The 27,039-nt window shown below is 42.0% G+C and overlaps 1 protein-coding gene across 7 annotated transcripts in view; it reads left to right on the forward strand.

Moving 5' to 3' along the window:
- Positions 1-27,039, forward strand: part of UBE2E2 (ubiquitin conjugating enzyme E2 E2) — a 388,098-nt gene that overhangs the window by 179,825 nt on the left and 181,234 nt on the right. The gene's annotated exons all lie outside the window — the stretch shown is intronic.

The following is a 27,039-nucleotide window of genomic DNA, read 5'->3' on the forward strand; positions in this document are numbered from 1 at the left end:
AAGGAAGTGGTTTTGAATTACACACAAACAGTAATGCGTTTGTGTATTACCTTGGTAGCAATGAGAGTTCTGCATCTTGGGATACCATCTAATGAGAAATATCTGTATGGATGATTATTAAACATTGGGTTTTCTTAAAACTATAGTAAGAGTTCATATAAATATTTTGAACTAGTCTTTCTGTACTTCTCTTCCCACTTTAGCTCTACAACTTGACATCTACTCATCAAAATGTTTTCTTAGGGGCAAGCATGTGGTAGTATGGTTAAGATGCCACTTGGCATCCCGTATTCAAAGTCCTGGCTCTACTCATGACTTCAGCTTCCTGTCAATGTGCACCCTGTGAGACAGCAGCTGATGATTGAAGTGGTTGAGTCCCTGTCACTCACTTGGAGGATTCTATTAGAGTTTCCAGCTCCTGGCTTCAGCCCAACCAGGCCCCAGTGGCTGTGGGCACTTGAGAAGTGAACCAGTAAATAGGTGATCTCTGTTTCTCAAAGATGAAGAATGAATGAATGAATTCCCAAATCAGTGAAGCGTTTCTGTAATGGGTAATTTTCATTTTAGACTTAGACCTGTAACCCACAGACTCTTGATCCTTATTCTTTATCAGGTGACTCAATTGTTAATATGTTAGTAGCGATCAAGACCTGTGAATTCTTTCTGTTTTTGTTTTTGTTTCATGAATATATCTCTTGCGTAACTGGTAAAAAGTACAGCACTTGGAATTATATAAGTAAAGGTTTAAGGTTTATTGTTGTTTCTGTTTTTAACTTCTGTTTTTAAAATTTGTTTATAGCAGTCCCAGGTATCTGCTATTGCATAGATTTTTGTTGAAATTCCCATTTTTTTTTTACAACTTAAAAGGCTTTTCTTTTTTATGCTTCGTGATTAAAATAATTGCTGACTGTACATCCAAATATTTGACAAGCCTGATATGTTTGTGTTTAGTACTCCTTTGGCAACAGAGAAACAAGATTTACCTATAAATTTCAATCACTTTTCTATACTGTCAAGGTACATGATACAGTTGTAGGTATATTAAGTACAGGAGAAATTTGAGATAGCAGTTAGCACAGTCCATTTCCCACCACATAGTTTACTTCAGCTGCTTTCTTAGCATTATGAAATCTGGCTTCTATCTACTTGACTCAGGTGTGAAGTTGTTTTTCCGATGCTTAAACGAAGTGTGAGACAGAGCTGGGATTAACTGAAGATTGATGGTGCCGTAATAAGTGTGTTTTGAAAAATACCTGTTTTCCGGGCCAGCACTGTGTCATAGCAGGTAAAGTCGCTACCTGCAGTGCTGGCATCCCATATGTGCACCGGTTCGAGACCTGGCTTCTCCACTTCCAATCCAGCTCTCTGCTATGGCCTGGAAAAAGCAGTAGGAGATGGCCCAAGTTCTTTGGCCCCTGCACCCGTGTGGGAGACCCAGAAGAAGCTCCTGGTTCCTGGCGCCTGACTCCTGGCTCCTGGCTCCTGGCTCCTGGCTTCAGATCGGCACAGCTCTAGCTGCTGCAGCCAATTGGGGAGTGAACCAGCGGATTGAATACCACTCTTTCTCTCTTTGCCTCTCCTTCTCTCTCTGTGTAACTCTGACTTTCTAATAAATAAATAAATCTTTAAAAAATAATAAAAATACAAGTTTCCTATACAGTATCTTTGGGTTTGCTTTCATTTAAAAATTTTACAGATAAGAAGGCACACAAGACAGAATAAAGTGGTACACTAATCCAGGTTTGAACTCTAAATCTGTCTCTCAGCTTTTTTCAAACTTGAATAAGGCACTAACCCTCTAAACCTTTGTGCATTTTTAAAAAAATATTTATTTATTTGAAAGGCAGAGTTACAGAGAGAGGGAGAGACAGAGAGAGAGAGATCTTCCACCCACTGGTTCATTCCTGAAGTAGCCACAATGGCTGGAGGTGGGCCAGGTGGAGCCAGGAGCCAGGAACTTCTTTCAGGTCTCCCATGTGGGTGCAGGGACCTAAGCACTTGGACCAGCCTCTCTGCTTTCCCAGGCGCATTAGCAGGGAGCTAGATCAGAAGTGGAGCAGCCCAGACTTGAAAGTTCCAGAGTTTGTTAGTAGCAGTGCACCAATCAAAAGTCAACTCTTAATGATGCCAAAAGTGACTAAACCAAAGCACTTTGTCTATTAATACAACTTACTAAGGAATCTGGGTATTGGGAAATGTATGTCCAGAGCTACCACTTTTTTTTCTAGTACACTTTCTCCGTAAAGTTCTGTTAGGAACTTTTCTGAAGAATTCTGACGTCAGCAAGAGTCAAGTGAAAAAGATGGAAGGAGTCAGGGTATGTCCAGGTGTTTGATTGGGTAACAGAAAATGGGACCAGTGAGTGAAATGGGAAGCACAGGAGGAAGGCACTTACATATCACAATCTTTAACATTTTTAGTTTTAACTTTTATTTAGGAACATTTATAATCCCTAATAGTATTGATTTGGGGTATCTTCTAGAATTTGCATCATCATTCTTTTGAAGACATCCTTTTATTCCCAGTCCAAGTGTAGGTCAGATGACAGAAATTTCATGGCAGGGTGTGCCTTTCCTGTTGGATTTTCTATAAGGAAGGCCAAGTTAAAACCTCATCCTCTTTTAATGACATGTCTTCCTATGAAAATTTTCTCAGGATCTAAATACAAGTGTTTGTTAATTTAAAATAAATAATAAAAAATACTAGACTGTGGTTTTATTGACTGCATAGAAGGTAAACTCGAAATGGGAAAGTGTCAGACAGTCTGCCCAAGGAACTCAGATTTGTAAAGATTTGCTAGTACATTTTTCCAGTTCTCTTCTTCTTTGTCTTTCTGCCTTCCTTTTTGTCATTTCCTTTCTGGTGTCTTCTTGGTGGACACACTGGAAAGGGCAGTACAAAGCCATGCAGGACAGGCCCATGTGGCTGTCAGATACTACCACTGTGACCCAGGAGAGCTGTTTTTAACTCTTTGCATCAACTGTACCTTCCCAGAATAGTGCTGGCTTATGAGGTTATTGGTAGATATGAGGAAACAGATTTAAAAATCTATTTTAGTATACAGGAGTTTTTAGATTTTTATTATGCATCCAGTTGAAACTGTCAGAAGTAACAAGATCTAATAAAGCTCAAATAAATATTTGGTGATTTATGAGTGGCTAGGGTGAAAGTTACTGGTTAAAAAGGAGGTTGAAACTGATAGTTAAAATGTTTTCTAAAGGATTATCCATGGGGTTATCCCTGCTAACCTAGTCTTCTGTGACTATGATAATTGAGTTGACTGTAAGGAAGATGGAAAAGGGAAACATTTCTCTGCCAACTTAAGGAAAATGTGTATGCCCAGAGGCATACATGTCCAGCCTTATTGGAGAAACCGCTTTAAAATTCAGCCAGCAGTACTTGAGACTTCCTTAATGATGAATTGCTTGCTAAACTGTGCCAAAGAGTATTCAGTTTAATTCACTTATCTCTCCTGGCATGGCTTCTTTATAAAATCTGTGCCCTGGTGGGATTGGCATGGATGTGGGCTATCAGGAGAAAAGCTCATTCCAAATCTTGAGGGAACCATATTTAGCGACATTTTAAATTCAAGGACTATTTTCTTCCTGAATTTCCCAATTATTTTGAGGACTTTTTTTCTTTAGCTTCACATGCTGAAGATATTCTCCAAAGGATGTATCAACAGGGTACATGTCTCTGTGCACAGCCCTGTCTTTGAGAATGGCCTGAAAAAGAGGACTTGACCACTGTACAATTGAGCACAAAGCTTGTACCCTCCCTCCTTCCTTGCTTCCCCCAAGAGCACTTACTTTGCATTAGCCTATCACATTTTTTAAAATTTTTATTTTGGAAAAAAGTTGAAGATTCCGCTGAGAGCTGAAATAATCTTGGTGTAATGGAATATATCCAGACTGGCAACTATATATATATTTCACTCTGATTCTAGGACCTTAGCCAGGATTTCAGTGTTTATAGATATGAAATGATATTATTTATGTATTTATTTATTTGACAGGCAGAGTTAGACAGAAAGAGAGAGAGAAAGAGAGAAAGGTCTTCCTTCCATTGGTTCACCCCCCAAATGGCCACTACGGCCGGCGTGCTGTGCCGATCTGAAGCCGGGAGCCAGGTGCTTCCTCCTGGTCTCCCATGGGGTGCAGGGCCCAAGCACTTGGGCCATCTTCCACTACCCTCCTGGGCCACAGCAGAGAGCTGGACTGGAAGAGGAGCAACCGGGACAGAATCTGGCACCCCAACCGGGACTAGAACCTGGAGTACCAGCGCCTCAGGCAGAGGATTAGCCTAGTGAGCTGCAGCGCCGGCCGAAATGATATCTTAGTATTTGATTAATTGAAGGGTTCTTTTTGGAGAAATGTAAACTTTTAATTGTGAAGTATTCAAACACACAGAAATAAAGGGTTAAATCCTGATGTGCCCGTTACTCAATTTCCACCGCCATCGGCATTGCTGTATTATTGTATCTGTCTCCTCTGTACCACTCTCCATACTTTTTATAGCGTGCGTTTGTTTGTTTGTTGGCTGATCAGTTGGTTTAGTTTTATTTTGCTTTTTGGAGAGTGTGTGTGTAGTATTCTAGAGAAAATCCTGGTCTTCATGCTATTTTACTGATAAACTTCATTAAACACATCAAATAAAACCTAAACAGTTAAATTTTTCCTCTTCCTCCCTTTACTTCTCTTGGAAATAATTTATAATAATCTAGGAATCATAAAAAATTCTATTTTCCAAAGATTTCTCATTTTACAATAACCCTCCAGCAGTTCTGAAGTTGAAATCTGTGAATTCCCTGATATGTACTGGAACTTTTTTAATTCAAATGTAAGTATTTGGTCATAAGAGTGCATTGGAGGGAGATGGGGTGATATCACTTATCAGAATTTCTGAGGCTGAGTAAAGAGTATAGGTTTTCACCTAATTCTAGGACCCTGAATATATCAAAATACTAGATGGAGAAAATAGTATAACCTTTATAAAGGATCTATAAAAATATACTAGCAAATCATGATAGTGACTTTTCAGCATGAAGCTTAGCTAATTGGGCTTCCAGTTTTGTACTAAGCCAAGGCCATTTAGAAATAGACCGTATGTAAATGCTTCACACACATTTTTGGGAAAAAAATAAGTTCACTTACTTAGAACTAGGCATGATACAACTGTGACCTCAAGATCAAGCTATTAGTCTCTTACAGGGTCTATACAGAAATAAAGCTTTTCTCTTGTTTATCTGCTATAATGAAATATCTTCAAGGGATGGTCATTTAATATTGATTTGGGTTAGATACATTACTTGTTTAAAATGAATTTAATTTATTTGGAGAAATCATTAAATGTGAGTCATGCTGGGCATCTCCGTCTCTCAATTCAAATACACATTGCCACTTTGACCCCAGAGTAGCTTGTTTCCAGTGGGAAGTTATGGATGGTGTTTAAAACTAGTAAGAGTACCAACTGTGATGGAAACTCTTGATCTGTGGGAATTGTACAACTGATGACTGGCTTTTGAAAGTCGTTAATCATTATACCAAGATATACACAGCCTGAATTAGAAGTGAGCTTCTCCCAACTTAACACTAATGTTTTAAGTTCGCCAGCAGAATGTTGGTGAGTGTGAAAGCGGAGTAGCACCCATCTGGGCTTCATGAGCTATTACTGAGAATCACCGTTCACAAATACAGAGTTTTGCGTATACTGTAGTTTCTTTTTTTTTCTTTTAGGAGTACAGTTTTTGCTCCTTTGCTTTACCTTCACGTAGTATCAAACATGAAAAGATGCATGGACTGTATTGGCTCTTGATGACTTTCCCTCAGGGGTTATAAATAATGTGATAAGCAATCAGTAATGGTTTTTACATGACTTTACGAACAGGACCTTTTAAAGAAGAGTAATGTGTAATTTCTGCTTTCATAGAAGCTTCTAGATCTGGACATCCACAGCACTCACAGCAGGTTCATGAATATCACACCATGATGAATATGGTTCTCATCATACCTCATAATTAAGGGTGATTCTGATGGCAGTATCTGTGGACTACACTTCCAACCACTGGCTTTACTTTCTTAGTACTGAAAGTGGATTGTGCTGCCTGACTGTCACCTGTTTTCTTTCGGGCATTTGTCTTGGGGAGAATGTAGAGAGATGACTGGAAGAATCAGTGTAGTGTGTGTCCTTAAGACATTTAAACATTCCATACAGCATTACTAAAGCAGAAAAAAACAGCATGTGGGAGAGAGCTGCATAACTGGTTTCTAAAAAACAAGCAGGAATGGGCTCATGAAATAAAAGATTTCTCTGGCACCTGCTGCGGCACAGCGGGCTAAGCCACCACCTGTGATGCCAGCATCCCGTATTGGAGCACCATTTCCAATCCTGGCTGTTCTGTTTCTTATCTGCTCCCTGATAATGTACCTACGAAAGCAGTGGAAGATGACCCACATGTTGGGGCCCCTGCCATCCACTTGGGAGACACAGATGGAGTTCGAGGCTCCTGGCTCTGGCCCATCCCTGCCCAGTTCTGTGGTCATTTGGGGAGTAAACCCGCAGATGGGAGGTACTCATTCATTCATTCTCTCTCGCTCGCTCACTCGCTCGCTCCCTTTCAAATAAGTAAATAAATATTTTTAAAAAAGATTTCTATGACTGAAATAATATGGAACTGAAATCAGGATCATTTAAAAGTGACATAATTAGAAATTAACGTGGTATTTGTAAAACACAAATAAGAACTGTTGAATAGAAATTTGAGCATTAGCCTTGTGGATGTTCGCTGATTAATGCCCTTGCTCAGAAGGTGGCAAGGCAGTGTGTAAAGCACCTGACAAAACAGCTGATGCGGCTCTTCCTTCACTTTGCACTCTTTGTTATTACAGATGTGTGTTTCCCTTAAGAGACTGTGGTAGTGTCCTAGGTCTGCTATAACTAAAGACACAAACTCACTGGCTTATCCTCTCACAATTCCTGAGGCTGGAAGTCTGCAACCAGGGTGCCAGCAGGCCATCCATGGCCCTCTGAAGGCCCTGGGGGAGAGTACTTTGCCGACGCGTCCTGTTCTGGTGGCAGCCCTTGTAGTTCCTTGACTTGTAGCTGTGTCACAACAGTCCCTACCTCTGCCTTCCATGGCATGCTTCCCTGTGTCTTTGTCTCTCCGGTGCTTCTGATTCCCTCATTTTCTCTTGTTTGTAGGACCCAGCCTAATCTAGTGTGACTTCATTTTTTTTAAAATATTTATTTATTTACTTGAAATTTAAAGTTACACTGAGAGAATGAAAGGCAAAGAGAGAGAGAGGTCTTCCATCCACTGGTTCACTCCCCAGTTGGCCGCAACAGCTGGAGCTGTGCTGATCCGAAGCCAGCAAGCAGTCAGGAGCTTCTTCTGGGTGTCCCATGGGGGTCCAGGGACCCAAGGACTTGGCCCATCTTTTACTGCTTTCCCAGGCCATAGTGGAGAGCTGGATCGGAAGTGGAGCAGCTGGGTCTCGAATAGGCACGCATATGGGATGCCGGCACTGCAGGCTTTACCCGCTGTACCACCAAGTCCACCCCATAGTATGACTTCATTTTAATAACACCCACAAAGACCCGGTTTTCAGATAAGTCACGTTCACAGGTTCTGGGTGCTATTTAAACTTATCTTTTGGAGGGACACAGTTCAACCCAGTATGGAAGCCATGCTCAAGGGTAAGCAGAAGAATGAGTTTTCATTAAGATGTGGAATTACGGTTGTCTTTTTCTTTGTGCACTAGTAGAAACACATTAATTTCAGGATTAAAAAGTGAATATAAGTTCTCTGGAAATATAATGAGAACTTGTATTAAAGTGACAGATGATTCTACTTTATGTGAAGTATTTTGTTTGGTTTGTTCTATCCCTTCCTCTACAGCATTTAAATAACAGTTAACCCTTAAGCTGTAATTCCTTAATTCCCCTCCTTCTTTTTAAAAGATTTGTTTATGTACTTGAAAACCAAAGTTACAGAGAGGCAGAGAGAGAGTGAGAGAAAGGTCTTCATCTGCTGGTTCACTCCCCCCAAAAAAAGACCAGAGTTAGGCCAATTGGAAACCAGGAGCCGAGAGCTTCATTCGGGTCTCCCTCGCAAGTGCAGGGGCCCAAGGACTTGGGCCATCTGCTGCTGCTTTCCCAGGCCATAGTAGAGAGCTGGGTCAGAAGTGGAGCACGTTGGGACTTGAACCAGAGCCCGTATGGGATGCCGGCACTGCAGGCGGCGGCTTCACCAGCTATGCCACAGCGCCGGCCCTTCCCTTTTATTTCTCATTGCTTGCATACCTTTACACATTTCTATCACCAGAAACATGTCAAGAGAGGAAAGATAGGGTGAGAAAGGACTTAGCTATGAACCCAAAGTGATGAGGCATATATATATGTTATGGATGCTCTAATATACCTTGAAGTTTATTATTAGGGTTAAAAAATAGGTAAGTACACTGCTGTTTTCCTACTAATTTTGCCCTAGCAGTAACTCCATGAGGTAAGTCAAATTATATATTTGCTCCTCTTAAAAGATAGATAACCTGAAGCATATAGAGATAGCATGAATACTGTTGAGTGTACTAAGTGGAAACACCAGGGCATTTATAATCAAGTGTAGGGCACAGAGCTCTGAGGTTTGTTGTAATGTTAATGATAGAGTTGTCTGTAGGGGTACTTTGCTAGCAAATGGGGATTGACCAAAAATAAAAGAAAGGAAAAACACTTTGGAAATTGACACAGGCTTTTCCTCTTTTGCCTTTTTTTTTTTTTTTCCTTGCCTCTCTTTCCCTTCCTGAACTGGGGCATACATTCTATGTTTTTAGAAGTTTGGTGAGGGACCAGCACTGTGGCATAGCAGGTAAAAGCCGCCGGCTGCTTCACTTCCAATCCTGCTCTCTGCTATGGCCCAGGAAAGGAGTAGAGGATGGCCCCTGCAGGTCATGGCCATAGTTGATACTGGTACCTAGTGCACTTTGATTTATAGTGATATCTTGAAGTTTGATGGACCTATCACAGTGATTTCTTTTCTTGGAGGGACTTCTTGTTTCTCTTGCTAACTTGTCTTCCTTTAATGCATTGTAAACCTCCCTTCAATTGCTAACTTTCAAGAACTGTCATGTCAGACCAGTACTGCCTGAATCTGGGGGGGGGAGGGAGGGGCAAGCAGGCTGCTGTCTTGCTGAGGCATTAGTTCATGCTGGAACATCTCATGACCAACTGCAAAGCACACCCATATGGAGGGGCAGGAGGATGTTCGGGCATCATGAATCCTATTTGCTATCTGGGTCCCTAGGCCTGAATCTGTCTGCAAGAGGGTCTGAGGGATGTCTGGGAGGCCAAGGGATGTGTTCAAGACCCTGGAATGCCAGGTCCAGACTGATCCTCTCTCCCTAGGCACGAGGAGGCTGTCTCAGCTATGGTAGGAGGTAGCTCCTCACCCACTCCCATGCACTTGCCCCTAGTTGCCTTCTTAAAAATGGCATTTGAGAAACCACTAACTAAAGGCATAATTTCGGGCACAAAGCAGCCATGTGTTAATGAGTAAGACAATGGGACAAAGCCCCTGAAGACTTGATCTCTTTGAGGCTGTTCCTCCCATCACGGCCACAACAGAGACACAGAAGTGCGGATTTGTTTTAAAGATCTGTCACTGTCCTTGTGATGCTGGTTCGGGAGGCATACAGAACCTAAGAGTCAGGAAGTTGTGGCAGCTTCCACTGAGGTTCCTAAAGGGAGCCTGCGAGGCCAGGCAGAATTGTGCTGCAGGGCTGGAGTCCCTGTGTGAAGCTGTGGGAGTGGAGCTGCAGAGGAAACCCCAAATAGGAGAGGCACTAGCTGTGCGAAATATGCTGAGAAAAGCTACAGATGGTGGAAAGCCAGCCTGGAAAGGCATGGGCAGGCGGGCAGCAAAGAAGAGGAGGTTTTAGCAGTGGCTCGAATATCCTACCCGCTAGAGCAAGAGGATGGCACCGTAGGCTACTTTACAGCTTAGCCTTTTTGAGATGTTTTTTGGGAAACCTGCTTCAGCTTCAACATCCACACTGACACCCAAGATCAAATAAAACGTCAGTTGATCAGGTGCAGAAGGCTCTGAAAGAATATTGCAAGAAGTTTGTCCCGGTGCTAGATTCCAAAACTCAGGAACAGCCAGCCAGTCTGCCCAGAATATCCAGCTTGTGCACCCTGGGCCCAGGGCATTTCGTAAAGTCCCTAACCTAAAGGCATTACAGGTTCCACAGTTCGACCCAGAGGTACAAATCACCCACCTGGGGAAACCTTTTGGACCAAAGGAATCTCACCCTAACTGAGAAAGTGCTCCAGTTACAAGTATGCTTCTTGGATTAGAGTCCATATTGTAAGGCGGCCTCTGGATGACCTGCCCACTGCTGCCTTGGAGACGTATGGCAGCAGTCACCCTAAGAAGGGACTGCCACTACAAGTATCCCCCCCAGGATCACAGTCCATGTTGCAGTGTAGTGTTGCTCCCCCTCTTCATGGAGGAACGACACAGGACCCTGCGCTGTTCTTTTGTCTGCTCAGCCCTCCCCGGGTTTGCTGCTGGTTCTTCCCGGGTTGGCTACCGACCCTTCCACCTCCGTGGAAGGGCAGTTCCCCCTGCCACTTTCCCCACTTCCGCGGGGGAGCGGCACACCGCCGGCCAGCCGGCTCTCTCGGGGGCTGCTCAGGTGTTCCTTCAGATAGATGTTCCTGGTGCATGTTGTCTCTCTCCTCCTTTATAGTCCTCTTCCACCAGTCCCAACTCTGCTACCCACACGCCGAGTACGCTGCTTTCCTCCAATCAGGAGCAGGTCCTACAGTTTATTGGTTGAACTGGAGGCAGCTGTGTAGAAGCTGTTTTCTTCTCTCCCAGCGCCATATTGTGGGAGAGCAGATGCATAGAATAAGTCTTAATTCCAGTAACTTAGTCTAGTCCGAGTTGCTCCCCACAGTGTAGTTCACCCCTGCCTGTTCTGCCTACGCACTGCTCCCTTGCAGCGTACTCAGTAAGTGCCTTTACTCTGGCTGCTCTGGTGAGTTGTCTCACCGCCTGCATCATAGCTTTGTTAAGGAACTCGGATCAGGAGCAGCCAGGACTGCTTCCATCATGCTGGAATGGGGGAACCTTCCCCATCCCCTGACTGCATCCCTCCTCCAATACAGCACCTGTTCCCTCAGCAGTGGCCTGCCCTGTGCTGTTGCTGATGTTTGTACTAAAAAGAAAGAAGAAGAAAAGGAACTTGGAGAAGAGGGATACTTCTCTGATGAGTTGCAGCCTGAGTGAACAGGAACCTATCAGAATGCAGTAATGTCGAGTAAAAGTGATGGTCATACAAGGATTCCAGTCTTCCTGATGATCGTGATTCGCCTCTACTACAATCTGCTAACAAGAGCAGTGGTCCAGGGTGGCTGACTGGTTACAAGGAAACGAGACAGCACATTTGCCACTTTGTGAGGGAACAGATGAATAAGACTCCCCCTTCCTGGGCTATTCTGTCTGGGATGAGCTGGCGTGGCTCACTGCAGTGGCAGTCCGTGTGCAGTTTGCCTAGAGCATGTCAGTTATGTGCTGTATAGTGTATCTGTGGCATCTAAATGCAGTGCGCCTCACAGCGGCTCGCCCCAGGGACTGCACGGAAGATACCGGAATAGGAGGACGGTGGTGGTGGAAGGGCACTGTGGGGGCTGACTGTAGGGAAAGCTCCTAAGGCTGCCCTTCCCCCATGAAAGAAAGCATTTTGGGCCTTCCGGTCCCACCCTGAATATTTTAAATGGAGGGTGAAGGTAAGCTGAACACAGCTGCAGCTTACAGAGCACCAGGGAGCCTGTCCCTGAATCTTGTGCTTGCTATTTAGTTCTGTGCTCTGGCCAGGCAGAGCAGGTGACTCACAGACTGTCTACCATTGATTGCTGCCGAAAATAATATTCGTGTCGCTCCCAGTTAGACTTTTCAGGTGGTTTCTTCAGAATTCATGAACGTTGTACCATCATTCTTCTTGAACCTCAGGCTCCCCCAGGTGAACAATGAGTACTAACGATGTCAGGCATTTGGCTCATTTGAATTAAATGCACAATTTTTGCAGAAGGTAGCTAGCAAGTGAGCACTCAAGAATGTATGGATGTACATGTGGATATATCCTGTTATTGCCATATATTTATATATCTTGGTTTTTACATTTTTTCCTTATATTTAGAGAATTGAACCATTTATAATTTACTGCATCCTTAGGAACATTCCTTACACATGCCTCATCCCATTTATTCGTGTTTTAGAACAGAATAAATAGGTCCCAAGTGGTGAGTTAGTCCTGTGTACAGTAAAATTCTACTTTAATGAACTTTATTACCAAATGAAAGGACTTTTTTTTTTTCAATTTGAGGCTTGGTTTTATGAATCTTGTAATAAGCCTTGAAAAAAGAAGTGTGTAGTCCATTTACTTCTAGCTGTCAGAAAGGACCTCACTGGCTGGAGACAATCTACCGGAACCTAGAGAGTGAAAATATCTTTCATCTGTCTATGTGAGCCTGCGCACACTTGTACAGCACCTGACAGTTTCTATACTGCAGGTATCAAAAATGTGAATTGCTTCCTTTCTTTCTGAGTTTTCGAAAACAAATAGCATACCATTCCCATGAAGAAGCAGCGCTGGGAACATTTGAGAAGGGGGAGATCAAGCACAGCCTGATCCTCAGCGTCTCAAGACAGATGTTGTAATTTTGAAAGTTAAGTTTCATAAAATTGGTTCATTTTGCTTGTTTTATCAAACTAACATACGGGTTCAGTGAATGTGAGTAGCTTGAGAAACTGTGATTTAGCCACATTCATTTACTTCCCAAATTGATATATTAACCCCATCATCCACCTCGTTATGTTATAATTAGTCTGTAGGTATAATCTATAGGTATCTGTTTCTAGAAATATGATTGGCTGATGAACTTTTAAAAGCTAGTCCCAGGGCCAGTGCTGTGGCATGGCACGTGAAGTCGCCATCTGCAGTGCCAGCACCCCATATGGGTGCCAGTTCGAGCCCCAGCTGTTCCTCTTCCAATCCGGCTCTCTGCTATGGCCTGGGAAAGCAGTGGAGGATGGCCCAGGTGCTTGGGCTCCTGCACCTGCGTGGGAGACCCGGAGGAAACTCCAGGCTCCCGGCTTTGAATAGGCCCAGCTCCCGCTGTTGTGGCCATCTGGGGAGTGAACCAGCAGATGGAAGATTCTCTCTCTCTCTCTCTGCCTCTGCCTCTCTGTAACTCTGCCTTTCAAATCTGAAAAATAAAATTAAAAAAGATAGTCTCATACAGATGTGGCAGTCCAACCTGGAAGGAAAATAACTAGCCCCTGCCGCTGTTACAGCATGAATTTGGTTCCACTTGTGTTTTTAATCTGAAATATTTTTAATTGACCAAACAGGATAGTAGAACCAGAAAATCCAAGTGCCCATAGTTTATCCAATTAGATTGATAAAGATGAAGAAGATAAAACCCAGGGCTGCCTGTGATGCCTGGTCTGAGTCCCAGCTGCTCCACCTCTGATCCAGCTCACTTCTGATGCGCCTGGGAAAGCAGCAAAAGGCCCAAGTGCTTAGGCCCCGCCATCCACGCGAGAAACCTAGATGAAGCTCCTGGGTTTGGCCTGGCCGTTATGGTCATTTAGGGAGCAGGAGCAAAGCAGCGGATGGAAGATCTCTTTGTGTTTCTTACTCTGTCTGTAACTGCTTTTCAAATAAATAAATATTTTTTAAAAAGAAAAAAGATAAAACCCTGGGGAAGGTATTGTGGTTCTGTGGCTTAAGCTGCCTTGGGACATCTACTCCCATATGAGAGTGTTCATTTGTATGCTGTCTCCTCTGCTTCCAGTCCAGCTTCCTGCTAATTTGCCTATAAAGCAGCAGATAATGAGGTAGCTCTTCCTGCCACCCATGTGGGAGACCTACATGGAGTTCCTGACTTGTGCCTGGCCCAGCCTTGGTTGTTGCGGCCAACTGGGGAGTGAACCAGTGAATGGAAGATATCTCTGTCCTGCCCTTCTGCCTTTCAAATAAATGTTTTTTCAAAGAGGATAAAACCCAGCTTGTGAAGGATGTGTAGATATTTATGCATTCACTGTTGATGAAACTAAATTGTTAGTCTTTCTGTCTGGCGAATGATAGGTGTGTACCCTTGAATCTGAGATATTTGTCCAGGGCATGTCAAGCAACATTTTGTGTGGTAGTAGCCTAACTTTTTGTCAGATGAGTAGGCAGCCATTAAAACATTGACATAGATAAATATATATACATGGGAAGATTTGCATAGTATGTTAAGTAGAGGGAGGTAGGTGGTTATACATGCAGATTGTACACACATACATGCTACTTAAACAAAGAAAACATTTCAGAAGGAAAAGTACCAAACAACAGAAGTTATTTCCAGGCACCTTGCCCACTTCTTTTATCTTTATTTTCTAAATTTTCCTTTTTTGGCATCATCATTATTTTTGATTGCTCAGGAAAGGGAGTCATGTTAAAATAGCATTATTTCCATGGAAAATATGTATTAGCAATATTTACAGAAGAACTGGAGGAGGGGGGATTTAGTTCAATGAGGCAGCTGAATTAAGCTTCATAGTTTTGCTGTATAATCCTAAACTTTCCAGAGGGTTAAAGAATTTGCCTCAAGTCAAGTCTGTTGTTATAAAGGCGTGAAATAGGAAACCAACTACCAGGTGTAACTTAAATGGGTCTGGGTGGGTGTCTCAGTGCCTTCACACCTCCTGTCATCCCTGCCACTGGGTGAAAGAGTGGGGCTGTTAAGATTGAATGTTCTTCAGCTTAAGGATTTTCCTCCTGCTTGTTTTATTTCTTTGTTTCCTTCCCTCCCTTCCTTCCTTTCTTTTTTTCTTTTCTCTTTTCCTTCCTTTTTTCTTTTTTCTTCCTTTCTTCCCTCCCCCTTCTTCCCCTCCTTCCTCTACCCCTTTCCCTCCCAGTTATTGAGGAGGTGATACCACTGACCTTTTTGAGGTATGTGTGCTTGGTTTATCAGCTTAATGAAGTGGGGGTTTTAAAGTAGAAAGCAACTAATGTGAAAGACCTGAGAGAACAGAAGTACTGACATCCGGGGCCTGTATGTGGGAGAACATGGGGTAAGATTTTTTCACCCACTTTGCTCTGCATTATGTGGAAACTGTAAGATGACAGAAGTGCGTAATTGTGATACCCGATTTCCAGATGATGAGTAGGGCGAGTGCTGGGTACAAGTTTCATTGTTAGGTACGTCCGCCTGGCATCTGCTGTCAGCTGATTTAGATTAGACTTCAGCAGATTTGGAAAACAAATATCTGAGATGACTTCTGTCACCTACCTCTGCATTGCGTATATTTCCCTGCCTCTCTGTCTTTTTAAAAGTTATGTATTTATAGCCGGCGCCGTGGCTCAATAGGCTAATCCTCCACCTTGCGGCGCCGGCACACCGGGTTCTAGTCCCGGTTGGGGCGCCGGATTCTGTCCCGGTTGCCCCTCTTCCAGGCCAGCTCTCTGCTATGGCCAGGGAGTGCAGTGGAGGATGGCCCAGGTGCTTGGGCCCTGCACCCCAGGGGAGACCAGGAAAAGCACCTGGCTCCTGGCTCCTGCCAGGATCAGCGCGGTGCGCCGGCTGCAGCGGCGGCCATTGGAGGGTGAACCAGCGGCAAAGGAAGACCTTTCTCTCTGTCTCTCTCTCTCACTGTCCACTCTGCCTGTCAAAAAAAAAAAAAAAAAAAAAAAAAAGTTATGTATTTATTTGAAAGTCAGAGTTACACAAAGAGAGGAGAGACAGAGAGAGAGACAGAGAGAGAGAGAGGTCTTCCATCCGCTGGTTCACTCCCCAGATGGCCGCAACAGCCAGAGCTGTGCTTATCTGAAGCCAGGAGCCAGGAGCTTCTTCTGGGTCTCCCACATGGGTGCAGGGGCCCAAGGACTTGAGCCATCTTCCACTGCTTTCCCAGGCCATAGCAGAGAGCTGGATTGGAAATGGAGCAGCCAGGTCTCGAACCAGTGTCCATATGGACTGTGGCACTGCAGGCGGCAGCTTTACCTGCTACATGACAGCACTGGCCCCCCTTTCCCTCTCTTTTGGCTTTTAATACATTTTGAAAAAAATCTGGTAATTCTGTTGACCTCTCTGGTCACCCACCCACAGACTTAGAATGGCCTTTTCAAAGCTCTTACTCTTACTCTCCTTGATCAGTCTTTGCATTTCGCAATGAGGAGGGCTCGTTCTTAAAACTGTTTTCCCTTTGCTTACATGATGAAGATGTTTCTTTGTCCTCTGTAGCTGCAAGCCACCTCCTCTTGGACATGTTAGTTAAGTACTCTTCAACTCCTTAATTGGACCCAAAGCTCAGCTTTGACCTTTTGCTCTTTTTCCTACATTGTCCCCTTTGCTGGATGGACCATTCCTACAACAACATACCTACAACAACATAAACAATTAACTGTCAATGTTGGATTCAAATCCTAATCTCCATTTTTGTGTCTCTTCATCCCAGTCTCTCACAGGAACTTCCCTGAGAATATCTTGCCACTGGGCTTGGTGTATTCAAAGCTGAAATCCTCATTCTCCCTCCAAAATCTCTTATTCTCTTCAGTGTCTCATGAATGTCACTAGTTACTGATTTCCGGGTCTTAAGATCTTCATTATTATTATTATTATTATTATATTTATGTTTTGCATCTCTTTTACATTGAGTCAGGCAGGGCACAGAGTTTTGTGAATTTTTCTTTCAAAGTTTTTATCAGGTTTCCTCTTTGAATCTTCCTTGGCGACCCTTGTACAGGCATCTAGCAACACACAGCCACATGATGGCTTTTTAGTTGATGTTGCCAGCTCGTCACTTCGCTAAGTCAACCTTTCACAAACACTTTTCTTTGGTCGGTCTTAAGCTCCTTTACAAAACTGAGTTTTTTACAGACTCCTCTGTATTAGATGTCTCCTTCTTGCTGCTATCTTTGCTGCTATCATTGTAGCAATGATAGTATACTTCACATTGTGTAATGCTTAATTTCATCCTACCTGTGCTTAAATATTTCAGGGATTTGCCGGTGTCCCTACTTATATTTCAAGTATGTATTGCATTGAATGAAACAACACTTCATATTAGCAAGTAGTTGTGTGGAGCGAGGTAGAACTCAGATGTTCTATATTTGTGTGTTTTCCAAAAATTTCTAATTTAGTGGTTCTCAAACATTATTATAGTCAGTAACTGTTAATTGCCAGGTCCAGACCCCAAGGAATCAAATTTTGTGAGTCTACAAACCTCACCTTGAGCAAGGACTGTTGAGATGCTCTATTCATGGAATTCATTATTTCCCTTTACATTTATATGTGGTACAACTAGAAAATATGTTTCAGTAGCATTGCTATTACTTATGGGTTGGTTGTGTGTGTACTTTGTAAAATGTTGCACATATATAAACTAGAGCTGCAGCTAGCAACCTAAATTTCAGGGAATGCTAAGGTTCCCTGGGTGCTTTGGGAATACCACAGTGTACTATTTTCTGCCAAATATATTTAAACTGCTAGGAGCCCATAGTCTATTTTGTCTAGCAGAATCATAGGAAATACTCTGTTTAGTAAGGACTTCTTTCAAAAACAAGGAGGTTTAAAAGGAATACAGTAATTGCCCCCCCCAATGATAAGAAATGTACTATTTTTAATTATATGACAAAGTGAAACATTTTAAAAGTAGTATCTCGGGGCTGGCTTTGCAGTGCAGTAGTTTAGGATACCACTTGTAAAGCCAGCATCCCATATTGGAGTGCAGGTCCGGTCCTGGCTGCTCCACTTTCAATCCAGCTTCCTGCTAGAGTGCCTAGGGAGTCAGCAGATGATGGCCCACACATGGGAGATGCAGATGTAGTTCAGTTCCGGGGTCCTGACTTGGGCCTGGCCCAGCCCTGGCTATTACAGCCATTTGGGGATTGAACTAGTAGATGGACAATCTCTCTTTCTCTGTCACTCTGCCTTTCAGAAAAAGTAAGTATTTTTAAAAAGTAATACCTCATTTTAACAATTCACCCTTTAATGTTATAAAGCATGCATCTGTTCATGTTAAAAAATAGATATTAAACTTCCAACTCACATGAAAGAGTGGAGTTTATTTTCTTTTGGGATTAGTTTTTCTTGGGGTGTGTGTGTGTGTGTGTGTGTGTGGTTTTTCTTGATAGAATTAAGCCTTTCTGGACCCTTTGAATAGAGACCACATTCTCCAGTCTTCTTTTCTTTTTCATGTGTCAAATTTTAGTTGAGCAAGCATCTGACCTCTGCAGTTTGAAAGGCAAAATTAGTACAAAACTGTATCAGAATGTAGTGAAATTGTTCATTGAAAAGAAACTAATAGTTATTTCAGTAATCAAATCATTTGTTTGACATTTCTATACAGAAATTAAAACATATTTCAATGAAGTTAAGTCTTTGAAATAATACTGATTTATGTATTATATGAGAATTACATTGGCAAAAATAAAGCAAATGCTGCCAGTTTGCCCAAGTCAATTTGGTCATTAATATTTTTCAAGTTCTTTTGGTAATAGAGCCTTAAGGCAGGTGAATTGAAATCCCAAACCAAATTCCGCCCTGCTTCCACTCCTTCATTAGCAAACAGATACAGAAATAATCTTGGAACCCTGTTTCATAAGCCAGTAAGTTCTCTGATTTTTACATATAAACATACTCTCCAGACCAAGGCAATAAAATGAATTTGTGATGGTAGAATGAGCTAACTTGCTAATGTGACCTTCTAGATGATGGGAAGATTCTATAACTTGACTTGTTCAAGTCTAATTCCTACTACAATAGAGTAGAAAGCGGGGAGGGGCTTTAGATGGTGATTAGTTCATAAGGGTGAAACTCTCATGAATAGGATGTGTGTCTTTATGAAAAAAAAAAAAATGCCCGAGTGAGCTATTTTACCCCTTCTGCCACGTGAGTACACATAGAAAGCCCAATATGTGAATAGCAGACCCACACCAGGCACTAAATCTGGTATTTTGTCTTGAACTTTTCTCCATCCAAAACTGTGAGCAATACATTTTTGTTTTTAGAAACCAAAAAACTACCTAGGCTGCAGCACTTTGCTGTCACAGCCTGAGTAGAGTTAAGACAGAAGGTATTTGGTGGAAAAGACTTGAAGATTTTCCTGATTTTGGATTTGACTCAAAAAGTGTTAGCCTGCCAGTCATGCTGAATACTCTTACTCCTTTCTTCCTGCCACATATTTTTGAATACCCTTTATTTCTCCAGAAGAATTTGTTGCTAATACTGTTTGTGTGTGTAGATCAGGATGGGGACAGGATGGGGAATATCCTAGCCGCACACCTTGGATGGCCTGGGAAGTCATTTGGTCTGGCCCTGCTAAGGCAATCTTAGAAAGGATTCAACTTTCAATAAATCTATAGCAGGCTAATTTTCAAGATGATCATTTTGTATGACGCATGAATATTGTTATAAAATATCCAAATGGCCCTTGGTAGAAAAAGGGTTCCTCATCCCTGATGAATATGAGTGATCTTCAGAATGTTCATGGAAAATGCCTGATATGAAAAATTTATGTATGGAATTCAATTTTTTTGCACCAAAATGAACTTTATCTTTTAGTTCTAATTTTTAAGTACCCTCATATTGGATGCAGGTGAAAACATTGGCTTATTCTACCCCTGAACATAAAACAGTTTTGATGAGAGTCTTTCACATGTTAACCAACAACTCCTAGAATTAGTCATTCCTGATTAGATCCTTCAAATGCTATCTTGCACCAAAGACAGATAATACTGTGTGTATCAGTATTTTTTTCAAATTAGAAAGTTTGATCTGTCGATGGGTTGTGAAAGCAAATCAGTGGACCAACACCTTTGGCTATCATAGTATAGGATGGAATGGCATAGCAGCAGTGTATTGCATGTTGTAAGGATTGTGTTTTGAACCTTATCTTTCAGTTATATATGTATATGTTTTAGGGTAGTGACATAAAATGTATTTCTTACTGTGGGTCATGGAGATTAATGTTTGATGTCAACAGTTGCTATTTTTGCTATTTTAAAGTAAATTACAGATGAAACATGGCTGTAAATTTGGACAATTTTAGTATTACACTGGATGATAATTTACTCCTTGAGGGTCATTTAAGTAAATGAAATCTAGCCTTTAAATATTTCTGAAATTATATTTTTGTACAGAGTTGTCAGCCAAGGTAATAACTGAAATAGTTTTTATTTGTTGAAAAGCAGATTGTAAGCTAGGCATTCTGTCAACAACAGATTGTTTTCTGGAGGTGGTAAAAGTCACTGTTATGACAGATCCTTCGTGTTATTATGTAGACTACCTGAATCTTCAGAACAGCAGAGAGATGTGTGATGTGCTGTGATGAGCACAGCTGTAATGACTCTTAAGTGCCAGATTTAGCAGTATTTAAGTCATGCTGTTACTTTGCAAATGATACTTAAATATGGTTAAAATACCCTTGGCAGTAAGGATCTTAGCTTAGAGGTCTTAGCACCTGTTTTAGTCTTGCTGCCTTTCACTTTCAGAAATGTTACTTTTCTCGTTAACTTGTAATAACTCCCAAGCTTTGCTGTTTCTTACTCTGTGGATGTTTTAGCTCAAGACTGTGCTCTTCCTGTTCTACCTTGTTCAGTAATGGGTTTTCAACATGTACTCCCCTTTATCTTACAAGCTCTCCTGTAGGTCCAACACAGCCGCAGCTAGTGTTGAAGCCACGTCGGACTTGAAATTGCTTAGGGAACTGCTTCCTCAGAATCACCTGTGAAGCTTTTAGTACCTCGCAGGTGCTGTTTGAGGATTTGGGCTTTGTTGTGTGGGGCTCAAAGAGATTATTCTCACTGCCTGCTGTACCTCGTCTTGACACAATGTAAACTTGGCTGTAAGCTTTGTAAGAATGAGAACATGTCCCTTTTCCTTATCATCGAGGCCTCTGTGCCTGGTATAGCTTCTTGCAGATGTTAGGTGCATGAATGAATGAATCATGTATTTCATTGCTTCTCTCAAGGCACTTGCTCAAGAGATAGTATTGCACGCTACCACATGCTGTTCTTCAGGATGCACAACCCTGCCCCTACCTCTGTCCTCAACAGACTTGCATGGCTGACAGAATTGCTGCTAGGGGCTGCAAAGCCTGTATGTGTAAATACAAGGATAAAGAAACAAGATATTTTCAGGCATTTATATAAAGACAACGATGCTTAAAGAAGGAGCCTATGAAGAAAAAATAGAATAGGTAGCCCTCCTCTACCATGGAATTTAGAATTTTCTAACCTGAATTATTACTACTTATTAGTTACATTATACATTTAAGCTCTTTGAGGACAGGATCTATGTCTGTTCATGAGTGTAACCTCTGTAGCATCTGGCTTAGTGCTCTACAGATGGGAGCTCAATAAATGCTTTTTTTAAAAAAGATTCATTTATTTATTTGAAATTCAGAGTTACATAGAGAGAGAGAGAGAGAGAGAGAGGTCTCCCATCCTACTGGTTCACTCCCCAGTTGGCCTCAACAACCGGAGCTGTGCCGTACGAAGCCAGGAGCCAGGAGCCAGGATCCTTTTCCAGGTCTCCTGTGCGGCTGCAGGGGCCCAAGGACTTGGGCCATCTTCCACTGCTTTCTCAGGCCATAGCAGAGAGCTGGATTGGAAGTGGAGCAGCCAAAACTCAAACCGGTGCCCATATGGGATGCTGGCACTGCAGGCGGCAGCTTAACCCGCTACGCCACAGCACCAGCCCCTCAATAAATGCTTAATAAAGGTACAAATGGATCCAATTGCCAGAAGGAACTATGTAAATGCTTGAGTTTCTTGTCTAGTAAAATGAAAGAGTTGGACTAGAAAACTTCTAAATGAAGTCGCTATCTCAAGTTTCATAATCTGGTGATTTGCAAAAATAATTTTAATTGACAGTCCCATAGTCTGAGTGATATCATGTTCTTAAGATTTATCTATAAAATTCATATGAAGCTCTTTGATCTGGCTATTGGAAATGAAGCTTAAAGTTATGGGAAGCACTAATAAAGCAGAAGATAGGTACCTCTAATAATGTCGGATAACTTGTCTATGGCAGTTCCTTACATCTTTATTTTAAGGACAGATGGTGTTCATAATTATAACTTACAAGACATGCGGCTGTCCAAGATAGGACAGTATTCTTCACTGTTTTCACCACAACCACTTGTGAAGAGGCAAGAGTATTCCCTGGGAGTAGAATCGTGATAATCTGTTGATACATACTACACTTGAAGGTTTAGTCTGTGTCCTGCTTCTTTGCTCCAGATGTCCCACTCTTCTCTAGGAAGCCTCATCTTTTCATGTGTGTCTTTTCTGACTGGGCCAACAAAAACCCCCTGGCTAGGTGCTGCCTAATGAGGAGTATACTTGAGAACACAGAACTGTATCTAGACATTGTGAAAGATTATGTAGATAGGTAGCATCCTTATTTTCAAACACTTAAGGGCAAGAGTTAGAAGCAAAATTAAGGGCAGGCACTGTGGCTTAAGGGGTAAAGCCTGCAGTGCCAGCATCCCATATGGGTGGTGCCAGTTCAAGTCCCAGCGGCTCGACTTCTGATCCAGCTCCCTGCTGATGATCCTAGGAAAGCAGCAGAAGATGGCCCAATCTCTTGGGCCCCTGCCACCCGAAAGTAGCTCCTGGATCCTGGTTTCAACCTAGCCCACCCCCAGCCAATGCGGCCATTTGGGAAGTGAACCAGCAATAGAAGATCTGTCTCTCCTTCTCTCTATATATGTCTCTGCCTTTCAGATAAATTAAAAATTAAAAAGAAAGCAAAATTAGTCTTTAGTGTTGAACTTTTCTGAGAACTGTAACTATTAGCAGTGTGCAAATATCTCATAAGGGTTGGAGGTCAGCTAAATGACAAGAATGTGTACTTCTTGAGGGCAACAGAAAATATGTTAGTGTGTATTTGTGGTAGACACAACTCCTGAGTATTAGGTAATGGCTGTTATTATAGTCCAGCATTACTTGGCTTAGGAGATGAGTCTTATACACAATGGAAGAAGAAACTTAGCAGAAGTAAATGCAAGGCACCATGTTTGGCTTTCCTAAATAATGGCTAAGTTACTGAATGAGAGAAATGTGGTATAGTGGTAGGAAGATTTGCTTACCAGTGTCGGGCAAAGATCAGATGATTTGTTGGCCAATGCATTACAGCATCAAGGGAGCTGCCCTTCACCCAAACCCCCCCCCCCAGAACCGCACCGAACTACCAGAAACCTAATGAGGTGTTCTGTGGTACTGAGTGAGTGAATAGTTTTTTAAAATTATAGATATGTATTCAAATCCCAAATCAAGGGAGGTAAGTGGAAGTTGTTGCTTGATGTAAAACAGGCCATATCAGAACAGTAGGTTCTTTAAGAAATACTTCTTAAAATTTTAATTACTTTATTTATTTGAGAGGCAGAGAGAAAATCTCCTATCTGCTAATTCACCCTCCAAATGCCTCTGAAAGTCAGGGCTGGGCCAAGTCAAAGCCAAGATCCAACCTGGATCTTGGGTAGCAGAGACCCAAGTAGTTGAGCCATCATCTGTTGCCTTCCAAGGTATTGTACCAGAAGAATCCTGGAATTGGGAGTGGAGTGGGGCTGGAACCAGGAATTCCAGCATGGCGTGGGGCATACAAAGTGGCATCCTAACCACTGCACGCAAATGCCTACCCCAAGAGATACTTTCTTTAAGAGATAATTTTCTTAGATAATTTAGACAAGCACCAAGGAAGAGACTTAGGGAGTAAATGGCTGTCTTAGGTAATGCGGGCAGATCTTTCTTTCTGAGCAACAACACTTGAATGGTGGGGAAATGGAGCTGAGCTAGAGCACTGTACCCCATTTGAGGAGGAAAAAACATTCTGCCTTTGTCAGCAATCAGCACTGCCATAGCTACTGGTTTTTTTTGTTTTTTTTTTTTTTTAGAAAAGTTAGGGGCTGGCGCTGTGGCATACTGGGTAGAAATCACTGCCTGCAGTGCCGGCGTTCCCATATGGGCACTGGGTCAAGTCCCAGCTGCTCCCCTTCCAACCCAGCTTTCTACTATGGCCTGGGAAAGCAGTGAAAGATGACCCAAGTCCTTGGGCCCCTGCACCCATGTGGGAAAACCCGGAGGAAGCTCCTGGCTCCTGGCTTCAGATCAGCACAGCTCCAGCTGATGAGGCCAATTGGGGAGTGAACCAACGGATGGAAGATCCCTCTCTCCCTCTCTCTCTCTCTCCCTCTTCCTCCCTCTCCCTCTCTCTCTCTGCCTCTGCCTCAGCCTCTCTGTAACTCTGTCTTTCAAATAAATAAATCTTTTCTTTTAAAGATTTATTTTATTTATTTGAAAGAGTTAGAGAGAGAGGTAGAGAAAGAGAGAGAGGTCTTCCATTGGCTGGTTCACTCCCCAGATGGCCACAACAGCGAGAGCTGCGTGGATCCGAAGCCAGGAGCCAGGAGCTTCTTCCGGGTCTCCCATGTGGGTGCAGGGGTCCAAAGGCTTGGGCCATCCTCCACTGCCCTCCGGAGCCATAGCAGAGAACTGGATCGGAGGAGGAACAGCTGGGACCAGAACCGGCACCCGCATGGGATGCCAGCGCTTCAGGCCAGGGCTTTAACCCACTTCACCACTGCGCCACAGCGGCAGCCCCAAAAGGCTTTACTCTTTGTGTCTACTTGTATAATGAAGATCCCTTGGTGTGCAGAAGCTGTTACAAATATTCTTTGTGTGTTAAGGAATCACAATATTCATAATCAAAGAATTATAGTCTCTGAAGCTGTAATGTTTTATTCTCCCAAGTACATACAAAATTAACTAAAGCAAGTTTATTCAAGTTCTAACCCTGCAGCTTTCTTGGAGGTCAGTATATTAGCAATGCAAAGTAAAGTGTGTTAAAAATAATTTTAAAAACCCTTAACTAGAATTAGCTTACATTTTCATTATTTATCTTAATTGTAAGGATATAAAAATAGACCTTTGCTATTTGTTTTTTTTCCTCAATATACATAACCTTTGATCAAAAGTTAAACTAAGAATTTGTCTATTTCTGCCATAACCCTTGTTTTAAGGGTTCACAATTGTTTGTCTGTTATTAGGATGACAGTTATTTTGTTCCAGCCTAGATAAAAGTCTTTGGTTTCCTTTCCCTTATAACTATTTTAATTACTAGTGCTATAGCCTGTAAAATGCATACATGGTAAGTGGATATATTAATTTCTATATCAGTTATTGCAATAGATATTAGATGCTTTGAAATATATACCTTAACTTGGAATGTAGGCAATTACATTTTTTCAAAATGTATGAAGTCTTTATTATGGTACACATAAATGTTATCAGTAAGAACAGAAATAAATGCCACATCTCTTCCTCAGTCTAAGTTCAGTAAAACAGAATCGGATGCTGCCTCTTCGTCAGCAGGGTTGAAGACCCTGCTTTTGTAGTGGGATGCTGAACACAGCGTCTCCAGCTTCCCCTTTGCTCAGTAGCCCTCTTGCATTTATAACTGTCAAGGAGGCTTATTTCGCCAAGCTTCCCTAGTGCTTGAGTCTAGGCTTTGACATCTCAAGTCAGAAGCAGGAGACACTGAGAGTGCCAAGAGTAAGTGAATACTCTTTTCCTTTATGTTTTTGTTCCCTGATTAATTTGGAAAGATAAGTAATGTTTGATCATCCCACTTCTGCAATTATTTGCTCTGCCAGACTCCACAGGAAATACCAAATTGAATAAGACATAAAACTTTCAGGAGTTTCTTTTCTATATTCAACCAGGGATGCCAAAGAAATAAAAGAAAAATCACATACTTCCTAGTAGAATGTTAATGAAGAGAGTAGAGGCTTACAGTTATCATATTAAGGTACAAATGATTTCCTAACTGAATTCATTTATCTACTGTCAGCCTTAAAAGAAGTAGTCAGCAGGGGTATCTTTGCTGGCAGAGTGGGCAGCCTTCTTATTGGAGAGCAACTGACCTGAACACCTCTGATTTTCCTGTATGTGCCATAATTGATACTGAATTTGATGGCTTTCTTTGGGGGGAGGGGTCTTTCTAAAGTAAAAGATAGTTTAATCATACTGTTTGGGTTAATGAGCATTCTTTTTAGAATTGTGCACAAATTATACCACTAATGAAAGGTCTACTACTACATGCAAAATATTTCATTTAAGAATAAAAAACCAAATTGAGCTAATATATTATGTATGAATTTCACAGTTAAATATATAAAATGTTGTCAATTTGATCCTAACTAGAGCTAAAGTACTCTGATAGCTGTAAAATGTTAAAATAATATGATGACTGAATTTCATGCCAATAAAAGCAGTTTGGTTTATAGTTAATAGAATTTATTTTGTCTCTGTGATTTAGCTGATATACTCAGACACCAAGTAATTTTTAAAGTTGATATCAACCTTCAATGCTTGTACTTAACAAGCCATCCAGTAATCATATTGGTTCTTTCAGTAGTAATAAATGGATAATTGAGGTCAAAACAAACAATTATTTCATTCTTTTCTACTGTACCATGTTTTTAACATTTAACTATGGAGAATTTAAATCATACACACAGGAGGAAATTAGTAAGGATTGTTTTCACATCTCCCATCAGTTATCAATACATAAACACATTTTTTAAAGATTTATTTATTTGAAAGAATTACAGAAAGAGGGAGAGACAGAGATCTTCCGTCCTCTGATTCACTCCCCAGATGGCCACAACAGCTGGAGCTGGGCCAGGCCAAACCAGGAGCCAGGAACTTATTCTGGGTCTCCCATGTGGGTAGCAGGGACCCAAGCACTTGGGCCATCTTCCGTTGCTTTCCCAGGTGCATTAGCAGGGAGCTGGATCGATGTGGAACAGTTGGGGCTTGAACCAGTGCCCATATGGGATGCCAGTGTCCCAGGTGTTGGCTTCACCCCCATGCCACAACGCCAGCCTCTTCGTATTTTAACTACATTCCTAACGGCCCTCACCATACCTCAGATTGTAAAGCAAATTCCAGGCACCAAATCACTTCCTTATAAAATGTTCATTTT

The sequence above is a fragment of the Oryctolagus cuniculus genome, chromosome 4 (genome assembly GCF_964237555.1).
Source record: "Oryctolagus cuniculus chromosome 4, mOryCun1.1, whole genome shotgun sequence".
Taxonomy (NCBI): Eukaryota; Metazoa; Chordata; class Mammalia; order Lagomorpha; family Leporidae; genus Oryctolagus; species Oryctolagus cuniculus.